The sequence below is a fragment of the Pseudonaja textilis genome, chromosome 8 (genome assembly GCF_049901715.1).
Source record: "Pseudonaja textilis isolate UNSWEBS1 chromosome 8, rPseTex1.2, whole genome shotgun sequence".
NCBI classification, from domain to species: domain Eukaryota; kingdom Metazoa; phylum Chordata; class Lepidosauria; order Squamata; family Elapidae; genus Pseudonaja; species Pseudonaja textilis.
Genome location: NC_141997.1, coordinates 17,292,496 through 17,300,271, shown reverse-complemented (window position 1 = coordinate 17,300,271; position 7,776 = coordinate 17,292,496).

Genomic DNA, 7,776 nt, shown 5'->3' with positions numbered 1-7,776 from the left:
TGAGCAAGGAGACAGCAAGGTGCCTAGGTGTGTCTTAGCCTAACTGTTCTGAACTAAAGCTGCTTGGTGCTGTGAAACTGAAACCGAAACTCCTCTCCTCTTCTTGTGTTTTGCATTTGGAACAGATTTCTTTTCAGGTGGGGAGAGGGAGTAGAACTCCTTAGCATCAGAGCATGTTAATAATATACAAAATACTAATGCTCTGATGGTCATTTCGAAAAATCCTTTCTTAGTGAGCACCTAGAAGCCAAGAGGAACATAAGTGCCAAATTTCAAGTTTGTAGACTTTCCGGTTCTAGAGATTTTGTGATAATGTGTGAATGGTATTTTGCTTATATATATATATAGATAGATTCAGATTGAAAACAATTCTGAGGCACTCAAAAGCTTGTTCATTATGCTTTAATATTTTGGTTACATCATATATATAATTCTGGGCTAACTGTGGATTTTTGAATGCTCACCTAGGGTCATTTTTAACTAACATGATCTATATGTAAAGTTTGTAAATAACTAGTAATTAGATAATTAGATTTCTGTCAGTATATTAAAAGGAACATTTTCATATTGCGGGTAGTCCTTGAGTTATGACTAAAATTGAGACTGGATTTCTCGTTATAAGTTGAGGTAAGTTACAGACTTATGACTGCAATTGAGACTGTCCCCAATTTGATGACATTTTTGTGGTGGTCATTAAGCAAATCACCACAGTCATTAAGCAAATGTCACCATCGTAAGCGCAAATCCATTCTTCCAAATGCTACAACAATCATAAAGGCAAACTGGTTGCCAAGCACTGGAGATGTAATAATATGATTGTGGGGTGGGGGTCGGGGGAAGGGAACACAACATTTTATGACTACCCAAAGTGCTTTATGGGCAAAAAAGTACTATTACCTGCTTTAATTTCAAATGATCATTAAGTGATTAATCATAAGTCAAGAACTATCTGTAGTATAAAATTGTAAACCATAAAAGGTACAGAATATAGACTTTTCCTAAACAAGGCTAGTATTACTTCCTATTTACCTCAGCTATGCTTTTAACTAATCTAGAATTTTTAACAGTAAAGATAGTTTTCTATCCTAATGATGATACCTGTCTTGTCTCTCTATTAACAGAGCAGAATTTAAAACTAAGTTTCAGGAGACTTTAAATTTCAGGAGAATAGCAACAAAATAGGGTCTGGGCTTTGGGCGGAGAAATTGGACATTCTTCCCCAGTAAGTTTTGGTTGCTTTAGCCAAATTTATTCTGACCGTCAAAGTTGTCCAAGTTTTGTTCTAGCTAGAATTTGGCATATTATAGCACAATTAATCTATTTTTATGGCATAGATTCACTGTTGGATAATAAGTACCTCTTGATTTTTTTCTGTATCATTCTAAAAGCCTTCCCTAAAAATGAAGTCTTTCTGGGGTTTTTAATGTTTATTTTGAAGAAATAGACAAGCTGGAGAAAGGGAACAGTGTTGTATACTGCTTTCACATTTTTATTACTATAATTATTAACCCAGTCAAGAAATATTAATTAGTAAGACTAATTAATAAGGCTTATTAATAATCTTGTGTTTATTGAGCACAGTTACATATGCAATGTGTGACCTTCCGTTTTTTACTGGACTGAAGCTGCAATTGTGTTTCACCATTGGTCAAGCCTATTTGGAATTAAATTCAATAGAGTCTGAAGGACATGTTGCTCTTCCTGTGTTTTTGAAAGCAAGATCGTGTCCCCGCTCTCCTCCCTTATTTTAATTAGCATTAGAACTCTTGGTGGTCCAAACATGCCCAGAAAATAGATCCCTTGGAGTTAAATTAGCTGCATGAAACCATTCAATGAAATTATTTCAGGATAATATTGCATTAACAATTGTTTTTTTTTAAGTTTTGTTTGTTTTATTAGTATAATATATAAAAATTCCATTTCAATCGAACAGTATGTTGTCTGGGTACAATTATTTTTAGATAATCATAATCAATATTATATTAACAATTGTTGAAACTAGAATGTCTAATATCATTTCCGGAATGGAATGGAACTGAATAGAATTCTTTATTGGAGACCAAGTGTGATTGGATGGATACACCAAGAATTAACACCAAGTCTCTGATACATAAGCTCACAGTGTACATATAAACAGCAAGTAATAAGTCACATAGATCATAAATTTATTTTTATTTATAATTTGTTAAACAAAAATGAATAATATAAAAATAAAATAACAGGGCACATTAGTGCACTTATGCACGCTCCTTTACAGACCTCTAAATATGAAGTGACGTCCACAGAAGTCAAGTTATGACTAAAACTGTGAAAATTTGTAGCTGAGACAATCGAATCAGGTAGAGAATTCCAGACTTTGACAACTGTATTACAAAAATCACATTTTTACAGTCAAGTTTAGAATGGTTTATAGTGAGTTTCACATGGTTGTTTGTGAGCGTATTATTGCAATTATAACAGAAAAAGTCATTTACAGGTAAAACATTACTACGTACAATTTTGTATGCAATACCTAAGTCTGACTGCAAATGCCACAGTTCCAGGTTATCCAAACCAAGAATTTCAAGCCTAGTAGCATAGGGAATTCGATTATGTACAGAAGAGTGCAAAACTTTTGTCGTAAAGTACTTCTGAGCCCACTCGACTGTGTTAATATCAGATATATGGTAGGGATTCCAAACAGTTTAACAGCACTCCAAGATTGGTCTAACATAGGTTTTATAAGCTCTAGTTAGCAATACAATGTTTCCAGAAAAGAAACTTCGTAGAATTAAGTTAACAACTTTTAGTGCTTTTTTAATAATCCTGTTACAATGAACTTTGAGCATAGATCGTCAGAGATGAGCACACCTAGGTCCTTAACAAAGTGAGGGTCATCTGCTAGATCAATGCCATCTAGCTTATACTTGACATTCTGATTACATTTACCAATATGTAAGATGGAGCATTTATTGATCGAAATTTGAAGTTGCCAAATAGATGACCATTCAGATGCATAATGGAGATCACTTTGCAAAACAGAATTATCTGTAGTATTAAATAATTTTACATCATTGGCAAAAAGGACACAATTGCTTTTAAGTTGATCACATAAGTCATTGATATAGAGCAGGAAAAGCGTGGATTCTAAAATGCTGCCTTGCAGAACACCACTGTTAACTGATGCAGGATTAGACAGCAAGTTCCCTATTTTGACTTTCTGCAGTCTGTTAGATAAGAAGGCAGCAATCCACTTATGCAAAAACCCAGAAATGCCATAAAAATTCAGTTTCAACAGCAGTTTATCATGTACTACTGTATCAAAAGCCTTATAAAAGTCTATGTAAATCTACAGTTTTACCTTGGTCAAGACATGTAGTCCAAATATTTTTACAGTGCAAAAGTTGTAAATTACAGGACAATTTTTTCCTGAAGCCAAACTGTTTATCGGATAGCAAATTATTTGTCTCTAAATGGTGAATAATGGATTGGTTTATAATTAATTCCATAACTTTGCATGTAACACAACACAAAGAAATTGGTCTCATAGTTACAGTCATTAATCATAAATTACAAACAACAATTGATAAATCATAAGAAACCAATAGGAGAAGATAGTAGAAAGATGAAAAAAGGAGAAATGAGACAACAATATGGAAAACAATATGTAATGTAGAGCTGAAAAAATCTGGACGAGCATTTTATGGCAGTATAATTATTTATTAGATTTTTATCCTGCCTTTATTACTTTATAAGGCAGTGAGTGTACTTAATACATGTCCTTGACCTATGACTATAATTGAGCCCAAAATTTCTGTTGCTTAGGAAGACAGTTTTTAAGTGAGTTTTGTCCCATTTTATGGCTACAGATGTTAAGTAAACTGCAGTTGTTAAATTAGTAACATCATTGTTAAGTGAATCTGGCTTTCCCATTGCCTTTGCTTGTCAGAAAGTTGCAAAAGTGATCACATGACTTGGGACACTGCAACTATCATAAATCTGAACCAGTTGTCAAGCACCTATATTTTGATCACGTGACCATGGGAGTGCTACAACAGTTTAACTGTGAAGAAGCGTGAACAGTTGTAAGTCTTAAGTCACATTTTTCAGTGCTGTTGTAACTTTCAATGGTCATTAGACAAATTGTTGTAAGTCAAGGAGTCGAAGTGAGTTGGATTGAGTGAGAGTGACAGGCCCAAATTCACCCATTCAGTTTTCATGCCGAAAGTAAAACTAGAACTCAATCTTCTAGTTCAGGGCTCACCAACCTTGGCAACTTTAAGACTTGTGGACTTCAACTCCCAGAATTCCTCAGCCAGCTTTGCTCAACTGAGGAATTTTGGGAGTTGAAGTCCACAAGTCTTAAAGTTGCCACGGTTGGAGACCCCTAGTTACTAGGCCAGCACCTGAACAAGTACACTAATCATAGCAATTCAGTTCATTGCTCCATGCAAATTCAATCAATGGCCCACATAAATCTTTGTTAACCATAAAACTATTTTGTTTTGGATTAGTGCACTGGTAACAAAAATAACTGTGATTTTTAAGATTGTGATATTTAAGTTTAAAAGTCCTAATCCCAACCCTGAGGGAAGAAAAAGCTGACTCCAAGGTGACTGGGGGCAAGCTATTCACATGAATGGCTATTATCAAATTTGCACTTATTAGGTAAGTAATTATATCTTGTGATTCATTTAGCACAATCAACCTATAAAATCCTGCCCAAATGTACGGGCTGCACTTATCCATGGGCTCCAACGTGGTGCACCAGGTCCAAGGAGCTCCCTTTACAAGGTAAGCTCAGGATATTCTCTTGAAGAATATGAAAGGTAAGAGTTTACCAGTTTTCTTCTCATTTAAGTGTGACAGTCATTTTGCTATTTACTGAAGTAGGTGTGGCTCTTGTACAGCACAACACATTCTAAATTCTCTCCGTGTTAAGCTAGGAACAGAGAGTGATAAACCATTTGGAACATTCCCATTGAATGCTATGCCATCAAGAGGATTTGCTTTTTCTGGCTCTATATAAATAGGTTCACATATTGCACAAGGCCAATATTTATTTAACTATGTTCACTGAATGAACTAGAGTGGTTGAGTTTCACATCCTACTGAACCATAACCCAACAAATCACATTATCATTTTGTGCAAAGAGAATGCATTCCAAATGTGATATTGGAGAATTTATATAATAATCTAGCTACTTTAATTTGCTAAACCAATTTACCACAAGTGAAAATCAGCTGTGCATTTCCTCATTTTTAAACATTTAAATAATTTTGCTAGTTGGCATTTTCATAACTGTTTCCATCTTGTTTCTGATGCTTGTGAAACTAATGTTTGCAACTTTTTCAAATCATTATTTTGCTACTGGGAACCTTAATTCAGAATGCATTTTGCTTTCTCCCTTCATTTCTTTGGATGTACACTTGAAATTGCTTGATAATATCACCAACTTCTGCTAAAGCATTTATAATTATAGCTCAGTCTGATGGAATTAATCTGAGGTCACCTTATATCTTATTTTATTGTATGGAAGAGCATGTTACTCTTGCTGCTACTATTAGCATTTATGTCCAAAATAGATATTCATACAGTTCATCTGTATAATCATGGGTTATCAAATCATAATCGGCTAAACCATGAATTATAGACCATAAAATGCTAACAAGCAAGGCTTATAGTGAAACTACAATCATTAAGGCACAATTTTTTTTATTTTGCAAAAATGCATCAATGCAACTTTTCTCCTTAATATGACATTTACATTCACATCTTCTAAATGCTTCTACTCTTCCAGTCCCATTATGTCAGATATCTTTCTACTAATCTTCTTAATCTCATACCTGGGGAAGACTGGCCTAGGGTTGAGAGTTGTAGCATACTCTCCTAATGTATAGAGGAACATTTTCTTCCCTAAAATTCTACTTTGACCAAAGTCACCCAATGAGTTAATGACTTTACGGTCTTGACTATTATGGGTTATCAAATCATTTGTTTGTTTCCTGCAATTCCAGGTCTTCAATGGCCTTCTACAGTTTTATAGCATAATGGAGTTACTAGTCAGGAAGTCTCGTTGACCATGGTATGAATGACAAGGAAGAGGTTTCTTAATAGCTGTGTGCTGACAAGACTCACATCTTGAGAAGCCAGTCACTGAGCTTCAGGCAGTTTTAGTATGATTCTCATAGCGACTCTGAATTCTTGTGGGTAAGGAGGCCAGGTTCTTCCCTCCAGCATCTCATCATGAGTTTGTTATTAAAAATCATGAGCATTGAAGTTTTTGCCTTCTCTTTCATACTTATGATTCTTTTTCATGCTTATGATTCTTTTTCATACTTATGATTCAGCCCTTGTTCCATGCCAGCAGCTTGGAGCTAACGCTAATTTGAGTCTTTGCTAGTTCTTCCTCAAAGTCTGTCCTCCAGTCAGGTGATCCTGGGTGATGTAGTACATACTTGTTTTGTGACAGACTGTATTGCTCTCTACTTTTATGGCTTTCTAAAGAATAGCAGCTGCACACCTACATTCTTCTCATAAGTGCTAAACGTACTAATAGCTCAATAATTCAAACTAGAAATTATGTATGACTATATAATTTGTTCAATGTGATGGAAGTTGGTTCACCAACAGCAGTTTGGAATAGATGCTAATCTAATCTACACTTTTGGCAGCAGATTGAGGTAGAGGAAATAGCACATTAAAAATGGAGAGCCACATCATCGATTAAGCTCTTCCCACTGTATTTTTCCTCAATTCTAATTTATTTATAGATCTTTCCACCAGATCTGTCATATCAATTATAGTTTCTAAGGTGACCTGCCATGAACTATATACATACATACATACATACATATAAAATATATAAATATATAATATATAAAAGAGTCATGGTGTCACAGTTATTAGAATGCAGTATTACAAGCTAATTCTGCTGACTACTAGCAGTTCAATTCTGACTGTCACAAGATTGACTCAGCCTTCCAACCTTCTGAGGTTGGTAAATTGAGGACCTAGATTGTATGCTGACTTTCTAAACCGTTCAGAGAATGCTGTAAAGCACTATGGAGCAGTATATAAGTCTAAGTGCTATTGCTAGTGGTATTGTATGTGTCATCAGGTAAATCATGGGGTGCCTCCCAAGATCTTCCCACACCCAAAGCACCCCATGCTCCACTTACCACTCCTTGTGTCCCCACAGGTCTTTCCCCCTTCCTACCAGATCCCCTCTGTCCATTCCTTCCCCAACCGGATCTCTGCAGGTCTTTTTGCATTTCTGATATATCAAGTTTGGCTGCTTTTCCAGAGGAAGGGACAGAGGATTTATGTTCACTGCATAAATATACTTCCAGGATAAGGCACACACAATTTTTAATTTATTACATGCTATCAAGTTGTTGTTGACTCTTAGCAACCACCTAGATGACAATCCATGATAATCTCTAACATGGTCTTTCAGGTCATTCAATAGTAGAGACGTCCTGGATGATAACTTCCAAGCCAATGCGCTTGTCTTACTGAAGTAGGATACACATTATGTACCCAAGAACTCTCCCCCACCCCCACAGAGGAAAACCTTAAATCAGGGGTCTTCAAACTCGACAGCTTTAAGACTTGTGGACTTCAACCCCCAGAATTCCTCCTCCGGTCATGTTAGCTCGGGAATTCTGGGAGTTGAAGTCCCCAAGTCTTAAACTTGCCAAGTTTGAAGACCCTTGCCTTAAATGATCTGCCAAACTTTAGCACACTTTTATAAGGATTTATACAGTCATACTCAGAAAGATTTTCAGCCAGAT